Here is a 22,005-nt window from a genome sequence, read left to right on the forward strand (position 1 = left end):
GAGGGTGTCAGTCCTTGAATGCCCCTCTCTGTGCTCTCCTCTCCTATCTGAGCACCCCCTCACCCTGAAGCTCAGGGGTCCACCTGTGGTTACCTTGATTCTGACCCTACCTGAGCTCACCTCTTCGGCCTCTGTGCCAGATCCAGTTCTCCTCAGTGACTTGGAAAACAATGCCACAGCATGTGTGTGATGTGTGTGCATGATAGCAACAGGAGCAGAATGGAATGATAACCACTTGCCTTGGTATGGCCCCATACAAAGACGTGAAGCCCCTTTGTAGACTACAGTCCCATTTAGCCTGTACCATGGGTTCATCTGCCCCCATTCTACTTTCCCAAAGAGGGCAGTGAGGCTCAGGAGGCCATGGTGACATGGCCAGTAAGATGAAAGGGTGACCAGCATCAGCGAAAGTCCTGGAGTCAGATGGCTGGGTGACGAATTGGGTGAAATCCATTCTAGCATTTTCTATGTGCCTGACCATAGAGATGTCAGCCAACCCCGCTAAACTGCTGGTGCCTCTCTATAAAATGCTAATGACAGGCTACCTGATGGGAGAGAGGTAGTGTTGGTTCAGTAGTAGGATTCTTGTCTACCACACTGGAGACCCAGGTTCGATTCCTGGCAAATGCACCTCATCCGCAGCCACCACCCATCTATCAGTGGAGGCTTGCGTGTTATTATAATGCTGAACAGGTTCCAGCTGAGCTTCCAGGTTAAGAGAGACTAGGAAGAAAGAGCTGGAAATCTATGTCTGAAAATCAGCCAATGAAACCCTATGCATCACAAGTGTCTGATCCCATAACTGATCATGGGGATGGCGCAGGACCGGCAGCATTTCGCTCCCTTGTACATGGGGTCACCGTGAATCAGGGCCAACTTGACAGCAGCTAACAACAACAACCTGCTTGCCGTATGGGGATGGACAAAAACCAAACAAAACCCATCGCCAGTGAGTTGATTCCGAATCATAGACCCTGTAGGACAGACTAGAACTGCCCCATAGGGTTTCCAAGGCTGTAATCTTTAGGGAAGCAGACTGCCACATATTTCTCTTGTGGAGCAGCTGGTGGTTTCGAACAGCCAATCTTTCAGTCAGCAGCCAAGAGCTTTAACCACTGCGCCACCAAGGCTCCTTGTGGGAATACAGGGAGGTCAGAATTGAATGAAATAATTTACTTACAATGTTGAATGTCCAAGGTATTGCCAAGAAAATAGGAAGCACGCCTTAACCAACATGTTAGGGGGATGGGGGAGGGCTCAAAGACGTCTTCTCACTCCAAATCCTACATATGTCCTTCTCCAGCGCAGCTTCTCTGTCATCCCTCCCCCAGGCCCATGTCACACAACCTGCTTACACTTTAACAGACTCCTTCAGCAGGCCGTGCTTGGCCCCAAGATCCAGTACTAGGTCAGTGGGCCGACAGAAGGGGCAGGCGGCAGGAAGGCAGGGAATTTTCTCCTGTGCTCCTGGCAGGGCGGGTCCTTGTCTGGGCGGCTCTACACGCTTCCTGACTGCACAGATGACCTGAGGCAACGCTCAGTTTCCAAAACTCCTCGTCCCTGCTACCCACAAAACCCTGAACCCACCATTCCTCAAGGCTATAAACTGACCTTGTGCTTTCAGACGCGGAAGACGCATGCCACGAGCAGGCATCTTAGTTCCGAAAGCTCAGTCTTAAATTTAAGGGCTCCTAAGTTCTGAACACAGGTAGAAAAATCGTGCTTGGCTGACACAATGATTTGACGGGAAAGCAAACCTGAGGATTTGCAGGAAGAAAAAAAAAAATCTTGGAAAGAGATTTTGTTTGTTTTTTCCCCTCTGTGCTGACTATCGGAAACCCTGGTGCCATAGTGGTTAGGTGCTACAGCTGCTAACCGAAGGGTCGGCAGTTCGAATCCGCCAGGCGCTCCTTGGAAACTTTATGGGGCAGTTCTACTCTGTCCTATAGGGTCGCTATGAGTCGGAATCGACTCGATGACACTAGGTTTGGTTTGTTTTTGGATATGCTGACTATAGGGTCTCTACTGAGTCAGAGCGACTTGACCGCAATGGGTTTGGTTTTTGGTTTTTATACTGACGAGGCACAAAGATTTGACTTCCGGAAGGGAGAAGGCATTGATTTTTAAGATTGCAGTTTTTAAGCATGATGTTTCTTTTCATTCAAGTTGTGGAAAAAGTCATGAACATGCAACTTTAGAAGGTTCAGAGCTAAAGACACACTTTCCCTTGAAGGTCAGCGTTAAGCCTGCCTCTCTCTGGCAAGGGATGGATGTCACCTGGCCCCCCCATCTCTCGCTGCTGTCTCTGAACATGCAATGGGCAGGGGACCGGACAACTCAGCCTCACCCTGATTAGACAGCTGCGTCCTGTTCAAAGGAAAGAAGAGGTCTTTTATTCGCTTAACGCAGCAGTTTTCTAATATTTGCAAGCACAGGAATCACCTGTGGTGCCAATTAAGATGCAGATTCCCAGGCCATAGTCCCAGAGATTCCAATTCAATAATTCTGGGTGAGGCTGAGGAATCTGCATTCTTAACCGACCCTTAGCCTAACCCTCCTCCCCTGTGATTCCCATGTGTCTATTCCCACACATTAAGAAATACAGACACACTGCCTGTCAAAGGCCAGATAGCTTACGAGCCTCCAAATTGCTGATTTGCATGGCTGTAGTGTTTGTACACACATCTTATTACATTAATGTTGTCTATGATTTTATAGCTGGAGAAATTGAGGCGGTGGGGGGTGGGGGGCTGGGTAACTTGCTAGTTATTTTACTAGTGTCTGTACCATTCCTAAAGCTATCCGCTATTTCAGGTACCTCTGTTCCCTCACTGGTAGATACAGTAGTAAAAGTACTTATCTCAGAGGGTTATTGTGAGGGTTAAATAAGATAATATTAGGTATAAAACATAAAACCAAACTTGTTACCATCAAGTCAATTATGACTTATAGAGACCCTATATGACAGAGTAGAACTGCCCGATAGGGTTTCCAAAGAGTGGCTGGTAGACCTGATCTGCTGACCTTTTGCTTAGCAGCCGTAGCTCTTAACCACTGCACTACCAGGGCTCCGGTATTAGGTATAACCATATGAAATCGCCATTAATGAACCATGTATAACCGACAAAAGCAACAATTTCATATGAGGTGACCTAATAATTGCCAAGTGGTTGGTACAGTACCTGGCACAAAGTAAGACATCAATCAATGTCAAGTATTATTACATCATCATGGTCATTGTTATCATTATCACCATCATCTTGTAGAGCACAAGACACAGATCACAGAACCAGTGACCTAGGATCGGCACTGATGGTTGATGCTGCGGGCTGCTCAGCCCCAATCCTCTCCTCAGTGTGGAAGTGCTCAACACTGACTGGGTTGGTTTTCATTCAGATTCATGAAGGAGCCTTTTATGGTACACACACATTTGTGAGTCTTAATGCTTTCCCAAGCTCCCTCCAGCTTGTGTAATATAGACTTCTCTCCAGGGAAATGTTTCAAGAGACAGAAAGACGGAAAAATGGTGACCGCGGAACACTGGGTAAACATCAGCTCCTTTCAAGACCTTCCCTTCTTGGATGACAAATCTGTGGCAGGGCCTCTAAATCCCTATGAGGCCTGCTTCAAGCACTTATTTGGATCAGTCTAAAGGGTCAAGGACCTGCTGTATAAAAAAATCCCTTTCCCCCCATTTTTTTATTTTATTGAGTTTTGGTGAAAATTTACACAGCGAGTTAAGTTCCCATTGGACAATTTCTGAACAAATTGTTCAGCGACATTAGTTACATTTACCACGATATGTCAACATTATCTCTGTGTTCTGTTTGTTCCCTTTCCAGTACTCTAGTTTCCCTATCCCCTTATCTTCTCATCTTTCCTTTTGAGTAATTGTTGATTTTTTGGTCTCACACTCATGGTTTTTAAATAGGGCACCGATCTTATGGGTAATGGCCTTCATTTTGTATGCCAGTCTGCTATTTCACTAAAGAGTGATCTCAGCAGATAGGCTCTGTTCTAGGTTTTAAAAGTGCCTCAGGGTGATGGTCTCAGGGAGTCCTCTGTTCTCTGCTGTTCCAGTTTGTCTGGCTTTTTTCTTTTTTTTTTTTTAATAAGAATTTGAGTTCCGCTGCACATTTTCTTCCCATCCTATGCAGGACTATCTATTGTGACCCTGATCAAAATGGTCAATAGTAGTAGCCGGGTACCATCTAGTTAGTTCTTCAGGTTTCAAAGTAGGTGAAGTTATGGCTTGTGTAGACTTGTTTCTTTTCTGAGCTTTTGGTTACCTTCTTACTGTTTTTCTCCTGGTGAGTAGAGACTTGTAGCTGTGTCTTAGTTGTCTACTAGCAAGCTTTTAAGACCCCAGGCACTACTCACTTCACTAGGATGCAGATCATGACATTTATGAACTATGCTATGCCAATTGACTGAATTGTCCCATGAGAACACGATCCTAAACTTTCAAACCAGAAAACCAACCTTGGAAGGTGTTTGGTTATGTCTGTGGAGTATTTATATTTGTGTCTTCAATGACTATATATATATGCCTGCACTCACTATATAAAAAGTGCCTAGTGCACATTGTTCAGATAGGACTTGCGGGCTGGCACAAAAATATCAAAGTAGAGCCTGTGGTCCATTTGAAATTTATTTTTCGGTCAATGCAAGGCTTCCAATGACCTTTGTTTCAGTTTTTGGTCAGAAGAGACACTTTACTATTGTTCACCTCTTACCCAATCCACAACCCCACACCAAAAACAGAACAAAAAATCATGACGCTGTAAGTTCTAATGGTTCAGTGGCCATGTTTTCCAACTTAAAAAGGCAGAGATAGAAGCCATGATTGACAATGGGGCAGAACATTTAAAATACAAATGGTCCAAGACAACCTGCTTAAGAGTGTGGAATCTGGACTCATTGTCAGTTCATATCCATCTCCTCCATTAGCACTGTGAGTTTGGGCAAGTCCCTTCACCTGCCTACATCTCAATTTACTCATCTTTATGTAGTAGGTATTTTCATATCAGTCCCATTTTAGAGTTGTTGTGAGTATTCAATGAATAATGTATAAAAAGAGCTTAGCAGGGTGACAGTCATATAAATTCTCAATAAATATTAGCTGTTACTATTGTTAATAATTATCTGCAGAAAGGAAGGCCTTTATTTTACCCATTCTATGTGGTAGGAACTTGACATATATGTATCTCAGTTATGCAGAAGAAGCAATTGTTTTGTAGCTCAGGGGTTTAAGCAACATACTCCAGGTCACACAGATATTAATTTCCTGGACTTGAATTTAAGTCTGACTGAACTCCGAAGCTCATATCCGTTCGTCTATACCATGCTGACTAACCGTTATATTTTCACTAATATGAAATGCAGGGGAAGAGGAGGAACAAAATCTCATCTACATTTAGAGTTTGTCCTCAGACTTTGACGTGGGGAGGGGGCCAACCAAGCAAAAGTCAATTGTCAGGAGTTGGCAAGGACCAAAGCACCAGGCATGTGAATGGGAAAGGAACCAGATCAAAGTGGAAGGCAACAGGCAAAGAGGACACAGGGCAATGGTGAGAACAACCTCGGAGACTCGTCTCTTTATGGTGTTGTGGGTGGCAGGGATGGGGTTATGTTGGAACGTTAAAGGAACATAGTTGAGAGGGAAAGAATGAACGGATGGATATAAATGAATGAATGAGTAAATGAACAGCTTCAACTCAGTGTATTATTGGCTCTTGGTGTGATTTGGGGGTCTTCCCCGAAGGCCATAACTCCTTTAAGGTCTACCTCGAATCTCAGGAAGTTCAGACGAGTGGGGCCTCTTGGTCGCGAATGAAGGTTGTCCTACTTAAGGCTTAATGCAGAGTGGCTCTGTGGTCTCACTCTCGGCGTATCCGTGTGCCGAGATGAAAGCCCCACCAGCCCCTTGCTGAATGCACTTAGCAGTGGGATGCACACATGGGGCCTCCAGAGAGCTGGTGCCAAGAAGCCAGGCAGCACTCCTCCTGCATCTGTTACTCTTGGGCCTGGACTAAAGGGGGCTTAGGTTTCTGCACTTTTCATGTGGCGTCTTTTAAAATCGAAATCCACTTGAAGTGGTTTGGGTTTTTCTCTTCTCCGCCTGGTGTTTGCTGTAGAGAAATAACTTCAAACGCAGCCGGCGCTGCTCAAGCCCTCTGTCACCTATCGCGTTCAGAGGAACCCAGAGGCCACATCAAGCTGAACGTTTTCATCACAGACACCTTGACTGGGCCCCGCCTGCTGCTCACTCAGCAAGGGTTTTCTCTTACGCTGTTTCCCCCTCCAACATTGGCTCACACTTGCCTGTTCTTTGGGAGAACAAGACACCGTTGTTCTCAGAATGTACCTATTTGGGGAATTTTGAAACTGCAACTGGGGGAAAAATTCATTCTTGGTCCCACATCCTGTGTGGACCCCTACTTTGCTCTTTGGGCCTGTAGTGAAGGCAGCAGGGAAGGTGGGGTGGACCCTTACTCTTTATCTTATGGCTCTAGGTGGCTGCTTCTTCCTCCTCATTGGCCCCTGGTGCCACCGGATACCCTTTATTTTTCTGGGCCTCACACCATGCTCCCTCTTCCCCCATTTATAATATATTTGAAAGAAAACATTTAGTCCTGTTGAAAGCTAGATAGATGTCCCAAGTCATAACCTGCAGAAATGTCATACTTTGCCCCCGCATTGCCTTACCAAAGGCCTGCTTGCTTCACACCTCCATTTTGTATTTTAGAACGAGGAGCAACGCACCTTAGCCCTAGAGATATCTGTTGGTGCAGACCTGTGTGGAAGAAAGAAGCGACCAGGGGCTTGTGGATATTATTTTAATGTTTTAATTATCCAAACTCTGTGACCGTCTACTTGTATTTACATATCCATAGAGGTGAGAGCACATAATTCCAGCTCTCTATTCTGCAGCTAAACAAATTCCATCCCAGCAGTTTTACGTGACTTACCCAAGGTTACTGGGTAATTGTTCTCCTGCACCAAAGGGCCTTATTTGTGTTACAAGATTTAAAGGTATTTATGTGCATTGGGAGACTGGGAAATTTTATTTAACAGTGACCTCCATGGGCCTTTTGAGACCTGCACTCCTCTTTTTGTAAACGGGGGAGCGAGGATCTAGAGGCCTGACTTGGCCATGTTTTTGTACCCTCGTATTAGAGCAAACGGAGCTGGTCCCGAGTGTGGCGTCCTCTCAAACCACGCTGTCTGGAGCCACTCAGCAAATCACAGCTGAAGCCTAGGGTCTTTCTGAGTCTGAGCACCAGCCTACACAACTCAGGGCCAGCAGGAACATTCTCCATCCCTCCCCTTCACTGTTGTCACCAATGCATTCACTTCTGGAGAAATAGTCCACCTGGGAAAGCCACTGCTCCTAGATTTGAAATTTTGCCAGAAGCGAGCAGGTCTTTGCTGAGGCAGTGCTGGGGCTAAGGCAAAACTCCTGTCTTAATCACTTGCTCATAAAATAGAGGAACAGAGAGATGGTGCATTCCAGTCCCTTTGGTTTCAGGTGGAGAAGCCAAGGCCCAAAGACTAGGGCGGAACTCCTCAAGGTCACTCAGATTAAAGCCTAAACTGGGTTCTCAACCCAGGTGTCGGCTCCTCCAGTCCACAGCCCCTCCTCTGTCCTTGGGCTACACCTTCCAGAGCGAGGTGTTGCTTTGGGTTCTAAAGAAACGTGTCAAACATGTCCCTCTGCTACTGAAGCCAGCAAAGAGAAAAGCAACTGGAAGCCCTCAGGTCAACCCACAGTAGGAGAAAGACAGGAGGCCTGCAGCCAGCACACAGTAGGATGTGGGCACTGGCATGTTTCCTTTGGGTGCCCTCAGTAGGGGTCCATTTTCCAGGGCTTCTCTGTCCATTTTGTCCCATCACCGTGACCCCCAGCCCTTGTGCCTGTCAGCTCATTTAGGCCTTTAACCTCCTCCAACCCACTCATCTTGCAGGACGACAAAGGATTGAATGGCAGGAAAACCCATCAACCCTCACAGCTGTAATCTTTTCCTAGGTGAAACCAGTGTATTCTTGAGAAATGATCCACCTGGGAAAGCTACTGCTTCTAGATTTGGGATTTTGCTGAAGCAGTCAGATCGTTGCTAAGGTGGCGCTGGGCTTGCCTATAGAATAGCTAATTGGCGGGCTGAGGTGGGAGTCCATTTCTTCCCTCCCTTCCTTTGCTCATGAGGCCCCCACCCCTCCCTCTCCAACCCTCCCTCCCCAACCCTTGCCCAAAGCGATTTGCATGAGAGGAAGTCTGAGAGGCAGGGACAGCCCCCTCATCTTGAAGTCGCAGGCCACAAAGAAGGAAGCTGAGCCAAAACTGGAGTGATTGTCATTCCGCTTCGACCCCTGAAGTTCACCGGGGTTTCACAACAGCCATATTCTTCACCATGACCTTATTTCTGCAGGAGGAACCTCAGGATCCCATCAATCACAACCCGTTCTTAGATTTTACACAGAAAGCCTAGTGAAAATCAGGGGTGTTGGCTCATCTTGGGATGGGAGCTGTGGTCCAGGTCCCCGCCCACCCTCATGTGCACCCCCATCTGCCCAGGAGAGGAAATGTGTACTATCATGGTCCCCACTGAGACGTGCTCTGTGACCGTGGAGACCCGCCTTTAAATAAGACCTGGAGGCTGGAAGCTCAGCCATGTGTGAGCCACCAGGGCAGGAGAGGAGGAAGGAGGAGTTCCCTCAGGAGTCCGGCTGCAAGAGGCCTGAGGTGGAAGGTCTCCGCCTTGCTCAACAGCCCCTGGGTCAGATCCTTTTCCCATCCTGTATTTGACTGTTTTCAGCTCTGTGAGGCAAACACAAAAGACACCTTGCGGGTGGGGGAAGGTCAGCAGTCAATCAACACACACGTTGTACCCAATACAGTGCCAGGCCCTAGGGTTAAAAGGAAAAAAGGTTGTTTTCCACAAAGGAGTTCCTGGATAGTACAAACAGTTAATGGGTTCACTGGTGCCCAGAAGAAAGGCCTAGCAATCTACTTCCAAAAAATCAGCCTTTGAAAACCTTATGGAATGCAGTTCTACTCTGACACACGTGGGGTCACCATGACTAGACAGCGACTGTTCCCGCCACACACACACACAAAGACTTGGACAAGAAAAGGCAAAAGAACAGAAACTAACAAATATCAAACACCTCTTATGAGCCAGCCACAACCTCAAGGGCTATTATCTCCTTTAATTCTCCAGTCCCTAAGAGGTCCTGCTATTATTCCCACTAATCAGGTAGAGAAATAGAGGCTCAAAAGGGTGAAGTGACTTGCCCAAGGTTATACTGTTGGTAAATGATAGAGGAAGAACTCCAACCCAGAATAGTCTGACGATAAAGTTTCTGTGATTTCAACTGCCTCAGGTGGCTGGCAGCACATTGAGGATTCATTTCTCTGAATTGAGATCTTCATTTGAAATTGATGCATGGAATCGAAGGACACCCTGTTTTAATGGCGCTTGTGTAGCTTGATTTCTTTCAGATGAGTTTTGGCTAATTAATCCTCCCAGTTACATTCAGACCAGAAATGCTGCTTCTTCTTTCTTAATATTTTAAGCAACTCTGTGCCCACTTGGAGCAAAATCTTTTTGCCTAGGCTTACTTCAAGAATGTGGTTCCTGTGGGGAAAGGGTCATAGTGATCACTAATATGTATTATGTTCCTCTCATTGCACAAAGCTTTTTCTATGCATTATCTCAATTAACTTTCAAGATGATCTCGTGAGGCCAGTGATGTTATTATTAATCCAATTTGACAGATAAGCAACTTGAGGCTTAGGGAGGTGAAAGAACTTGCGCAGAATCATGCATCTAGGAGCAAAAGGTTCAGGATATGCTCTATGTTTGCCTCCAAGCCCATGCTCTCAACCCCCAGATCCAGAGAACTGCCTTTTTCCTGCTAGGGGGTGAGTACAGTTACCCACAATCCCAGTGAGTGAGCTGACCTGGTTTCTACTCAAGCTCTGAATATCTCATGTCCACACCCCATGCTCATAGAGGACAGGGTAGATGCAGAAGGGTTGCCCAACTAGGGGCCACCTTTGCTTGCCTTGGGATTTGTCATTTGGGTCAAAACAGTCTCAAAGATGTTAGGTGAGAGCTCAGAGACCTAGCTCACCTCCAGTGGAGGATGTGACTCAGGGCTGCCCGGACAGCACTACCAGGAACTGAGGTGAGACTTAGCAAGTCCCACAAGCTAGAAGCCAGGAGGACAGCTCACCCCCACCCATGCTCCTGGGCAGCTGAGAATTGGTAAGGAAGAGCACCCCCGGCCCACACCCATCCTCACCCTACCTCCCAGACTTGGTCAAAGGAAATACTCTGTTGCTCCCTCCAAACCCATATCTTCCACGGCTCATCGTGAGTATCTGTTGGGCACTCACAGGATATGTCCTTTACCTGTGTTATCTCCTTGGGTCCTGACATAACAACATGGAGGTAAGTGTTTTCTTTAGTCCCATTTGACAGAAAAGGATGTTGAGGCTCGTGAAAGTTGAGTAACTTGCCCAAAGCCCAGAGACTGAAGCAACCTCTATATCACACTGCCTGGCTTATCACTGAGGCAGCATACTCCCCCACTCCAGCTGATAGGTTGTGATCCCTTCTGTCCACTTGTCCATCTGGGCATCTTCACAGTACTTGGGCTTAGAAGGATAAACCCACAGCAGCATGCAAAGAGAATTCCTCACGGCTTGCCTTTGGGAACCCTCTCTCATTCACTGACCATCCTCTCTCTCCTCCTTTCCTTAATACACACACACACACACACACACACACACGTCTGCAGAACTTGAAGTCTTTGTACACCTCCTTGTCACCTGGCTCTGGCCAGTGAGTTGTGACTGCAAATAACTTGATCTGTTTCCAGGCTGGTGTATCTAACTGCTAACATAGACCATCCAGATCTCGATTTCCATGGTGGCTTAGTGACCAGCCATGTTCAAAATGGTGGCTGCTTTATAAGCGTGTTCTTCATGGGCGCAGTCCCCGTGTTGATCCACGATGGATTGTGACTTGAGCAAAAAATAACCCTTTATTTGTTTAAGCTTCTGGAAGGTTAGAGTCTCCTAGCTTACCCTGACATACACTGTATTACTTGATAGGGGTTGTTATTTAGGAGGGATTCACAGTCTAGTAGTAGAAACAGATTTATGAATAATTATAGTAACTCATTCATTCAATGAGTGCTGAGTATGTACTCCAGGAATCTGTGAGACCTCGTAGAAGCACTACCATGATACCCTGTTCTCATTTCTAGCTCCTCATTTCCATTGTATGATCATTACTGGTTTATGTGTCTTTCACAAGGTTGTTGGTAGGCTGTTGTTTAATGCTGTACCTGCCATGCCCAGCGTACTGCTTCCCACATAGTGGTTGCTCAATAAATGTTTATTAAATGACCTAATTTATAAAGGAATCTACTCAGCCTACCCCTACTCTCCCAAAAGTGGAGAATAAAGTTGAAGTTTGGAAACTTAATTCTTATGTAAGTAATAAAAAGGCAGCATCATAGGGGAGGGAAAGGACACCTTCTCCTTATCATGCATATAGCTATTTCTACAGAGGCAACCCCAGTCTCACTGTTCCATTCACTGCCATGTTGTTTTTTTCCTCTATGTCACCACTTTTTTCTCTCTATTTCTCTTTTCCATTGTGGTCAGAGAGATTATTATTGCCTACCTTGGCACCCACTCCTCTGCTCTGGTAGTCCTCAGGTCCCACCTATTAAGACTGTGCATTCCAGGTATGTTACCCAATTCTTCCTCAGAGTAACAGGACAACAGATCAAGTTTGGGGGCCCAGATGAAAGAGAGAAGTGTCAAGGACTTGGAGGTCAGCCATCACCATGACAAATTGTTGTGAAGTGAGACCCAGGGAACAACATTAAGGGAACTGGGGGGAATTCAAACTGAGAGAGGGCCGATTTATGTATGTAAGGATGATATTCAGGGTTAAAGTGCTGTTTCTTCGGCATAAGTTTTGTCCACCATCTTACACTTAATTAGGTTAAATAGGGGGAATAAATCTTCATCCAACAGACCAACAGAGGTAATAGGTCTTGAATATAATAACAATTTCCATTTATGGAATATCCATTTTTGCCTAGGCGCTTTGCATATATTATCCCTAATGGCACATGAGTTTACTGAAGAGTTCATTTCAATGGAAGATGAAGGATTAGTTACAGGCAAATTCTGGTTCCCACAGCATCCATTCCTCGAAGTTTCCCTTGTTAATCCCAAGTATTCTTTGAGTGTATCCTGAGGGTTTGGTACTGGACTAAAACTTGGGAGTGTGGAATGGAGGGAATTGGAACTAGAAAGCATGAGGAAGGTAGTAACAACTGCCCTTAAAGGGTGGACCTTTGGATCCATAGAGAAGTAGAGGAAAAAGAATACATTTCCAAGAGTTTAGACATTCGGGTCAGGAAGACATGCTTGTTAACTGGAGCATCAGGGTAGTCTTCTGGGGGAAGACTTGGTTTTATCCTCAGAAAATGACTATGTCTTAAGAGCAAAACCATGATCCTTTGTAATACTGTTTCCAAGTTTTAGCTTGTAACTGACTCAGTGGGTGCACCATTTGTGAGGGGGCACAGCTTGGCCTTTACCTTCAAATCCTGACTCCACCATGCTCTCAATGTGAAGCTTTGAAAAAGTTATTTAACCACTTTGATAAAATGAGTATCTATTAAAATGCTTGATTGTGGTCTAGAGTCAATAGAACAGCACACACAGCATCTCTGAGACCAGGATGATTTTCAAGGGCAGGCAGCTGCTATTGGTTCCCTCACCACCGGAATTTTTCAAGGCCAGGTGCTTTCTTTACTCTTTTTTCACTTTGGATTAGGGGAACAGAAGTCCTGGGTTCAAGTTTCCACTCTGCTGTTTATTGCTACGTGATGTCACCTTTCCAAGCTTCAGCTTCCTTTTCTGTCAAATGGGGACGTGGAATTAGAAGTTTCCTATAATTTCTTGCTACTTGAAGATCCTTCCATTCAGAGTCCACTGATGGGAAACTGTTGTTATTTTAGCCATTCTGATCTCACATCCTTTTTGTCTTGCCTCTCCATCCTCCACTCCCCTCCTGAGTCTCTTGCCTTCTGTCTCTCAGGATATGGACCAGATGGGTTCTGCCTCTGGTGTTCTCCATCCACAGATGTGGTGGGTATGTTGGCTGCTAGTGGACTTGGGGCACTTGCTCCACATGACAAACTTATATCTTGGCTTGCCCTTCGAGGCTGAAACAGACACCCGGTCGCCAGAACCAATCTTTCAGAAGACCAGAGGAAATAAGGTCTGGAACCACCTAGAAATGACAGTGGACACCAAGATGTGTTGTTCTTGTTGTGTGCCATCAAGTCGATTTAACTCATAGCAACCCTATATGACAGAGTAGAAGTGCCCCATAGTGTTTCCTAGGCTATAATCTTTAGTGGAGTAGATTGCAGGGTCTTTCTCACACAGGTGGGTTTGAACCTCCAACCTTTTTAGTTAGTAGCTGAGTGCTTAACCATTTCACCACCGGGGCTTCTTGACCAAGATGCAGATGCATCAAAATTACCTCAGTCCAGGTGTGTTGCCAAAGAGAACAAGAGCGATCATGCGAGTGGAGTAGGCAGGATCTCCCCTCGAATCTCCAGAGCTCATCATCACAGAATATTAGAGTTGCAGAGACACCCTCCTTCCCCTCTGCCCCCACAACACACACACAGAACAGCTGGTTTAACAAACTGTGGTTTAGAAAGTAGCACAGACACTTTTACTAAGATTGGCAGGAGGAAGAGAGAAATCGGAATAAAGGGAAGAAGGAGGCCCTGGGCCCCACAAGGGGAAACTTACTGTCCTGAAGAAACAACATTACATTTCAGAACTGCTGTGCCCGAGCTCCATTACCTTGGGGCAGAGGGTACTGAACCAACCTCCAAATACTTTTGGATTTTTCAGGGAGAATGTACAAAGGGGTAATGTCTTCTCTTAGGAAGAGCTAGCAATGGATGTCATCAAATCGTGTTCAAAGTGCCATTTTAACACTTTCAACCATGTTCCCCATGCCTCCCTTGATTTTACTTACAAAATCCTCCCCAATTGCAGGTGAAAAGACTAAGGAGACAGAGCTGCAATGACTTTGCCAAGGAGCCTGGGTGTGATTATGTGCTTAATTTTCCCATGCTTCCCCCTATCCCCACCCCAGGAAGTTCAATGAAGGCAGGGGCAGTGCCTACCAAGCTCACTGCTGTATCCTCAGGGTTGGCCAGTTCCTGGCATGGGTTGAATGAGTTGTATATTAGTGCTTAGCAACACTACGGGTGGGTGAAATGACTCCCTTCTGGGTTTGGCCTCCTTTGCTTTGACATTTACTGTAGGGTAAATGTGAATTTGATTTTTCTACTCATTATTCTGCTTGAAACATATATTATGGGAGAGCAAGACACCACTTTTGAGTTCTTCAGAAACTGCAGCAATTATTTTTCCCTCTCTTTTCAATACTGTTCACCCACCAGCTTGTGGAGAAACTATGCCAACCCTCTGATTATTTGACAGAATCTCACTCTGAGAGGCTCGGGGCTGGGCCTCATTAGCACCTGAGGGGTCACTGAATCCTTCCTAGGGCATTGGGAGAGCAGCCGGATTCAAGCAGATTCTCCTACAGACTGGAGAGGATGACAGGTAAACCAAAAAAACCCATTGCCATAGAGTTGATTCTGACTCATATACCCTGTAGGACAGAGTAGAACAGCCCCGTGGGGCTTCCAAGGCTGTAAATCTTTATGGAAGCAGCCTGCTGCATCTTTCTCCTGTGGAGTAGCTGGTAGGTTGGAACCATTGACCTTCTGGTTAGCAGCCAAGTACTTAAGCATGTGCCACCAGGGCTCCTTGGAACTTAAGATGGGGGTGGTTAACAGGCAGGAAGCACAACCATTATCTCCAGGTGGGGAACAGTCTTGCCAGGGGCAGGGAGAGAGGTCTGACCTTTCACCTTCCCCAGTGGGAAGTGGAACCTTGTTCCCCACCCATCCAACAAATGCTTATTGAGTGCCAGATATTGTTTGGGAGCCCTGGTGGCACAGTGGTTAAGCACTGGGCTGCTAACCAAAAGGTCAGCAGCTCAAATGCACCAGCCTCTCCTTGGAAACCCTAAGGGGCAGTTCTACTCTGTCGTATAGGGTCGCTATGAGTCGGAATCAACTTGATGGCAAAGAGTTTGGTTTTTGATTTAGATATTGTTTGTGGATCTAGGAACGGGGTTCTGGTGGGGGTGGAAGCTAGACAGGCTGAGAAAAGGCTACCAATATTCTCTATAACCACATGTTTTTGTTTTTTTTAAGTATTAACCATTTCCTCTACCACATCATACTTTTCCTTAGTCACATCTGCAAAGTCCCTTTTGCCATGTAAGGTAATATATTCACAGGTTCTGGAGATTATTAGGATGTGGGCACCTTTAAACCCTTTGCCAATGAGTGGATTCTGACTCATAGTGACCCTATAGGACAGAGTAGAGCTGTCCCATAGGGTTTCCAAGGTTGTAATCTTTACGGAAGCAGACTGCTGCATCCTTCTCCTTCAGAGCAACTGGTGGGTTCGAACTACTGAACTTTCAGTTAGCAACCAAGGGCTTAACTACTATACCACCAGAGCTCCTTGGATGAGAGGTAGAGTCCAGTAATGTAGCCCATCCCTCCTGGGCACCTCCTACCTCCCTCACTTGGGTACTCAGCTCGAGGGCAACAGCCTAATTTCTATTCTCATTCCTTTAGATCTTTGCTCAGACTATGCCCTCTACTCAGACCGTACAGATCCAATATCTGTCTGAGATCCTTGACCTAATAGGCTTTTGTCTTAAGACTCTCTCCCTACGCCCAGAGTATTTAGCCACAAAAATGTCCCAGAATATTTTTATCCCCAGCCTGGAGTCCTTGGTCTACATTTTCTATTGCTTTTAGGCGTAGATCCCAGAGGACTATTTTGGATAGCAGGTAAGGTTGCCGGCGTTAGACAGAATGTGAGCTTTGGAGTCAGAAAGAGCTGGGTTTGAGTTCCAGTTCTGACGGTGATTGTAGAGGTCACCATGAGTTGGAATCAACTCCATGGCAACTAACAACAACAGCTAGGGAAGGAAATCCTCCAAACCTCAGATCCCTCAACTGCAGAAAGTTCCTGTCCTGCATGGTTGTTGTGACAACTAACAGCAAATGTCCTCTGTAAAGCCCCTGGGACAAATGTCAGGTCCTCTTGCCTCTCCATGCTGCACTGAGTGAGACTGGGAGTGGGCTGGTCTCTTTAAAAAGATGCATCACATGGGCTGTGCCCTCCTTCCCCTACTGGGAGGGAGAAGTTCTGCCCCCACACTTGTGTGGGATATTTCCTTTAACCGATGTGAACAGCTCCTGACAGGTCCATACAAGCAACTTTCTGAGATGTGGCGTCCTCCACTAGCCCTCACCCAGCCCAAAGGAGAGTGAGCCAGTGTAGCTGAGCACTCCCGGCCCCCACCCCTGTCCTCCACTGGACACCCGACTCAGGTGACTAATGGAAGTATCAAAGAAATTGTCTTTCCTGCTCATCATTTCCCCATCTGCTGCAGGAGCTTCTCATCCTGTGACCCTGTCACTCTGCAAAGCCCCCCAAGACAGGCTGGGAGGTGGGCTCCTCTGTGGCTGGCCTGGGGGCATCCCTGCCCACTTCTAGTTGTCTCCTGGTAGGCAGGAGAAACCTCTGAGGCCTTAGGAAGATCAGCTGCTAAGACTTAGACACTATAAGGCAGACATGTCAGTACAACAGCACTCTGCCCTGCCCCATTCCAGCTACCTCACCTGACCAGGCTCCAGCCAACCCCTGAGTCCCACTACCCTTACCTGCATCCCTGGCCATCAGCTCAAGCCCCATTTCCTCTCTCCCGGACAATTAGAGCAGCCTTCTCACCCTTTTCCCTGATCGAGGCACTCCAAACAGTTCCTGGAGTCCTCTTTCTAGAATGTAAATCTGGTCATGACAGTCTTGGGTGTGCTATTTCCCCTTGGACATTCTCTTAGACAAAGAGTTCTCTTTCAAGGAATTGACTATTTTTTTTTTTTTTTCTTTTTTTTACTTGGCCTTAAGCAGTGGCATCCCCGGGTGGTGCAAACAATGAACATGCTTGCTGCTAACCAAAAGGTTGGAGGTTCAAGTCCACCCAGAGGTGCCTCAAAAGAAAGGCCTGTCTATCTACCTCTGAAAAACCAGCGATTGAAAACCCTACGGAGCCTAGTTCTACTCTAACACACATGGGGTCGCCACGAGTCAGAGTGAACTCAACAGCAACTGGTTTGGTTTTTTAATTGCAGGCAATAACATCCATAAAGTCATAGACTGGATGCCAATTCAGCAGCATATCAAAGTGAGTTTTTAAACATCACTATTAAAATGTTTATCCAGGTGACACCTTAGACCATTGGTCACCACTGAAAGACACTGGCCCAGAGAAAATCATTCACATTCATTTATCAAGAGCTCTTTCTTGAGTACCTACTCTGTGCCAAGCAGTGTTTTAGGAGCCAGGGATATGGTTTAAAACAAGATGGACAAAATCTGTGCCCTCTATTCCAGTGGGGAGGCAGACAATAAAAATCAAGATAAATGAGTTGAGTGTGTATAGACTGTTAGTTGATGACAAGTGATAAGGAGAAAAAAGAATAAGACGAAAGGAGACAGAAAAAGTCAGTTTGTAATAAATACACCTCTACCCCCCTGACCAGCCCAGCCTCCCCCCCGCCACCCCGCCCAGTTCAGGCCCTCTACAGATAGTTCCCACAATGCACCACGCTGCTTCACACCTCTGTGCCTTGACCCATGCGGGTTTTCTCTTCCAGGGTGCCTCCCGCCTATGCCTCCGGCTAAAAAACCACCAGTTGCCTAGAGTCAGTTTTGACTCACAATGACCCCAGGAGTGTCAGAGTAGAACTGTGCTTCATAGGGCTTTCGATGGCTGATTTTTTAGAAGTAGATTACCAGGCCTTTTTTTCAGAAGAGACTCTGGGTGGACTCATACCTTCAACCTTTTGGTTAGCAGCTGAGTACATTAACTGTTTCCACCACCTACCTCTGTCTAAATCACCTTTATTCTGTCAAGACCAGCCTGAACTTTATCTCTCCTGGCTACTGCATCCCCACCCCCATTACAATTAAATGCAATCTCCTCCCAACCTCAGTTACCTTGAGCAATTTCCCTAGCTGTCCCTCTCAGCCTATGTTGTTCTTTGTCTCATGTTTATCTCTCCCGGTGGACTCTTTAAGGCTACAGCAATGCTACCTTCATTGCTGCCTCCCCAGGCCCCAGCAGGTGCTCTGGGCTCAGAGGATCGGACACGTCATCGTCACAGCCGAGCAGGCTGTGGGTCTCTGCAGTTCTCCTCAGAGGCCCTAGGCCAGCACCCGTGTTTGTGGGTGGTGCCTTGGGGTGGGCAGGATGTGGCTCCTCCCTGTTGTCATCTCCGTATCTTTCGGACATTGCTGCGCCTTTGAAAAGTTAGAAATGAATAATTCGACAGAAGCAAGTCATTTAGAAAGTACATGCCTTCCCCCAGCCCTGCCCCTAGTCAAGATGAAAACATGCAGAAAATTAGGAGGTCCTCCCTCATTTGGGCGAGTCCCTGGGTGGTGCAAATAGTTAATGTGCTTGGCTGCTAACCGGGAAACTGGACGCCTGGTGGGGAGTTGGCCTGATGCCACGGAAAGCCATCTCAAGTTTTAAGGGGAGGAGTGCCACAGCTGACACCCCGCCTGGAACTTGGGGAGGCTCATGAAGCTACAGAAGGAGGAGATAATTTAACCTCCCCAAATGGTGTCTAGGGGCATTTCTGTCCCTTCAGCCTGGGTGTGGTGGGTTCTGCAGTCCTCCCTGCTCTAAGACTACGTGCCCATCCCCTTTCCACTCCCCTGCCCAGGTGACGCCAGCAGCTAGTGTTCAATTTCCATCGAGTGGGCCCCAACTCACAGTGACCTTATGTACAACAGAACAAAATATTACCCAGTCCTGGGCCATCTTCATGATTGTTAGTACGTTTGAGCCCATTGTTGGGGCTATTGTGTCAATCCATCTTACAGAGGGTTTCCCTCATTTTCGCTACCCTCTACTAGCAGCTGCGGGCAGTCTTTCATCTAGATCTTACCCAGGCATAACCAGCAGGGCAGAGAGAACTTTGCAGGGTGGAGACTGGGGCAAGATCTCCTTATCAGCAGGGTTGGGCAGCCTCTTGAAGGGAAAGGGGCTGCCCATTGAAATCACACAAGCTTGCTGTGTTTCTGCCAGGCCTAACTGACCACTGTGGCCTGCTGGGGCCTGACCCCTAAATTCCTTGGCACCCCCAGGGGCAACGGCTCCTTGTTCCTCCCCGGAGCCTGCTAAGGGTCATCGACTGGGTTGGAGAAGGAGCCAGATGCCTGGATGAGAATGAATAAGCAGTGTGAGTGCCCACAAGTGCCAATCAGAGACCTTCCTGAGAATGAACAGGCCTGAGGAGAGAGACTTGGCCTCTGAGGGCTGGATCCATTACAGGCAGAAAGAGGGAAATACAGAAGCAAAGAAAATGGAGTCAGACCCCAGAAGGCTGTCCCTGGAGCTGTGCTGAGGGCAGCCCCATTTGTTACCCTAGGGGTGGAGTGGGAGTGTGGCAGCTGGAACCAGCCCCTGGTCTCCATGGACAGGTGACCAACTGTCCCACAAGGCCTGGCTCCCTGGATGCTTGCTGTAGCTGGCTATTCTCTGGAGCTCACATATGTTTTATGGGCAGCTGCGGGCACTTTAGGACCTTATCAGAGCTCTCAGCCAACACTGATACTAACAACTGCAAATGACCACGCACTCAGAGGCTTCCACACTGCCTCTCCCCTCCTAGGGAAACACAGGCCCCTCAGACACAGATGTGTGGGGCTTCCGGGAGGCACAGAAATTCTTTCGAGGGCTGAGCCTAGACAGGCACATCAGCTAAGAACCTCATCCATCCACTCATTCCAACTGATCGTCCCACTTTATTCCCACTTTTAAATTTCAAAATACTAGCGGTGTCCATTGAGTCACTTTCAGAAATCACAGAAGAGATTATAGAGGAAAAAAAAAAAAAGAATTCACCACCCAAAGATAAACACTGATGACATTGGGGCAAGATCTCCTAGCCATTGCATTATACATTTCTATGCCTTTGAAAAATAGCATCAATATTATAGTTTTATGGTCTCCAGTTTTCACATAACAGTAGCATTTTCTCATATCATCTGGGTTCTTTTTTAACATGATAATAAAACCAAAAAAAAGTCATTAAGTCGATTCCAACTCACAGTGACCCTATAGGACAGGATAGAACTGCCCCATAGGGTTTCCAAGGCTGTAATCTTTACGGAAACAGACTGCCACATCTTCCTCCCACAGAGGAGACTAGTGGGTTCCAACCACCGACCTTTCAGTTAGCAGCCAGGCACTTAACCACCGCACCACCAGGGCTCTTTATTCCCACTTTACAGATGAGGAAACTGAGCCTTAAAGAAATAACAGGAATTGCCCTGGTCTCATAGCTTATAGGTGAGTTTTTGTGAGTCCAGAGCAGGGCTTCAAACAGGTTTGGAACGGTTCAGTAATTGAAAATGCAAACAAAGGCAGCGTACACTTTGCATAGCAACCAAATCTGTTGCCCATTGGATTTTGACCAGAGTAGGTAACAAACAAACACCAATGCCCTGCTCAAAGATGGCAGCCAACCACGAGGCTTTGAATATGTGTGGCTCTCCACGGTCTTGCCAATAATCCAATCGCCAGCATGGATCCTAGTGGTGCAGTGGTTAAGAGCTGTGGCTGCTAACCAAAAGGTTGGCAGTTCAGATCCACCAGGCTCTTCTTGGAAACCCTATGGGGCAGCTCTACTCTGTCCTATAGGGTTGCTATGAGTCGGAATCAACTTGACAGCAGAAGGTTTGGTTTTTGGTTGATGCGGGAGATTGGATTATTGGCAGGACTGCGGAGAGCAACACACACTCAGAGCAGCATGGTTGGCTGTGAGCTTTGAGCAGGGCATCGCTGTTTGTTTCCTACTTGTTGCTAGCTAGTGGATTCCTACTCACAGCAACCTTACAGGGCAGAGCAGAACTGCTCCACTGGGTTTCCAAGGAGTGGCTGGTTTCAAGGCGGCCTTAACCACTGCTCCACCAGGGCTCAGTTTGTTTCCTACTCGGGTCAAAATTTGACAGGCAACAGATTTGGTTGCTATGCAAAGTGTACCCTGCCTTTCTTTAAGTCGGCAATTATTGAACTGCTCCGAACCAGTTCGAAGCTCTGGCCCAGAGTCCACCTCTAATGGCTAAGTGAGAGTGCCTTTCCTCACCCCAAGCTGTGTGTCCTTCCCAAATCTGTACAGACAGTTGAAGATGATGTTTTCCCCAGACTAAGAACAGCCCATCAGTCAAGAGTTTAGAAGTGGCTGTCTGTGACCCGCAGCTACAATCTCCAGCGAGCTCTCAAGAGGAGCTCTAAGGCCCCTTCCGGCACTAAAGCAAATCTGATGTTGCCGTGAGGTAAATGCTGCCTAAATATAAAAGCATGGAGATCAGTTCCAAACGGATTTTCTGGATGGATCTGGTTTTTATTCCTTCTGAAAAGAAGGCAGGTAGTGAATTTCACTGCTGTCACTCGGAACAGGAGGTAGCTGTCTCCCAAAATGAGGAGAGAGGGCACTCTAGTCACTGCTGATTTCCATCGTGTACCCGAACCTCAGACTGTGGACCTGTCCTCACAGGCTGAATTCTGCAGGTTGGTAAGAAACAGCCAGTCATGAAGACAGTGTCTGGTACTTAATAGAGAAGGCAAGACTAGCCGTTCCTGGACTGAATTCACCAGTGATTTTCGGAAGTCAAATCTGTGTGCATTCCGGGGTAACTTTGAGGGGGTGTGTATGATTGGGTAGGTCCCTGCGTGGGGACCTATCGTTAAGCATTCAGCTATAAACCCAAACTTTGGC

The sequence above is a fragment of the Loxodonta africana genome, chromosome 21 (genome assembly GCF_030014295.1).
Source record: "Loxodonta africana isolate mLoxAfr1 chromosome 21, mLoxAfr1.hap2, whole genome shotgun sequence".
NCBI classification, from domain to species: Eukaryota; Metazoa; Chordata; class Mammalia; order Proboscidea; family Elephantidae; genus Loxodonta; species Loxodonta africana.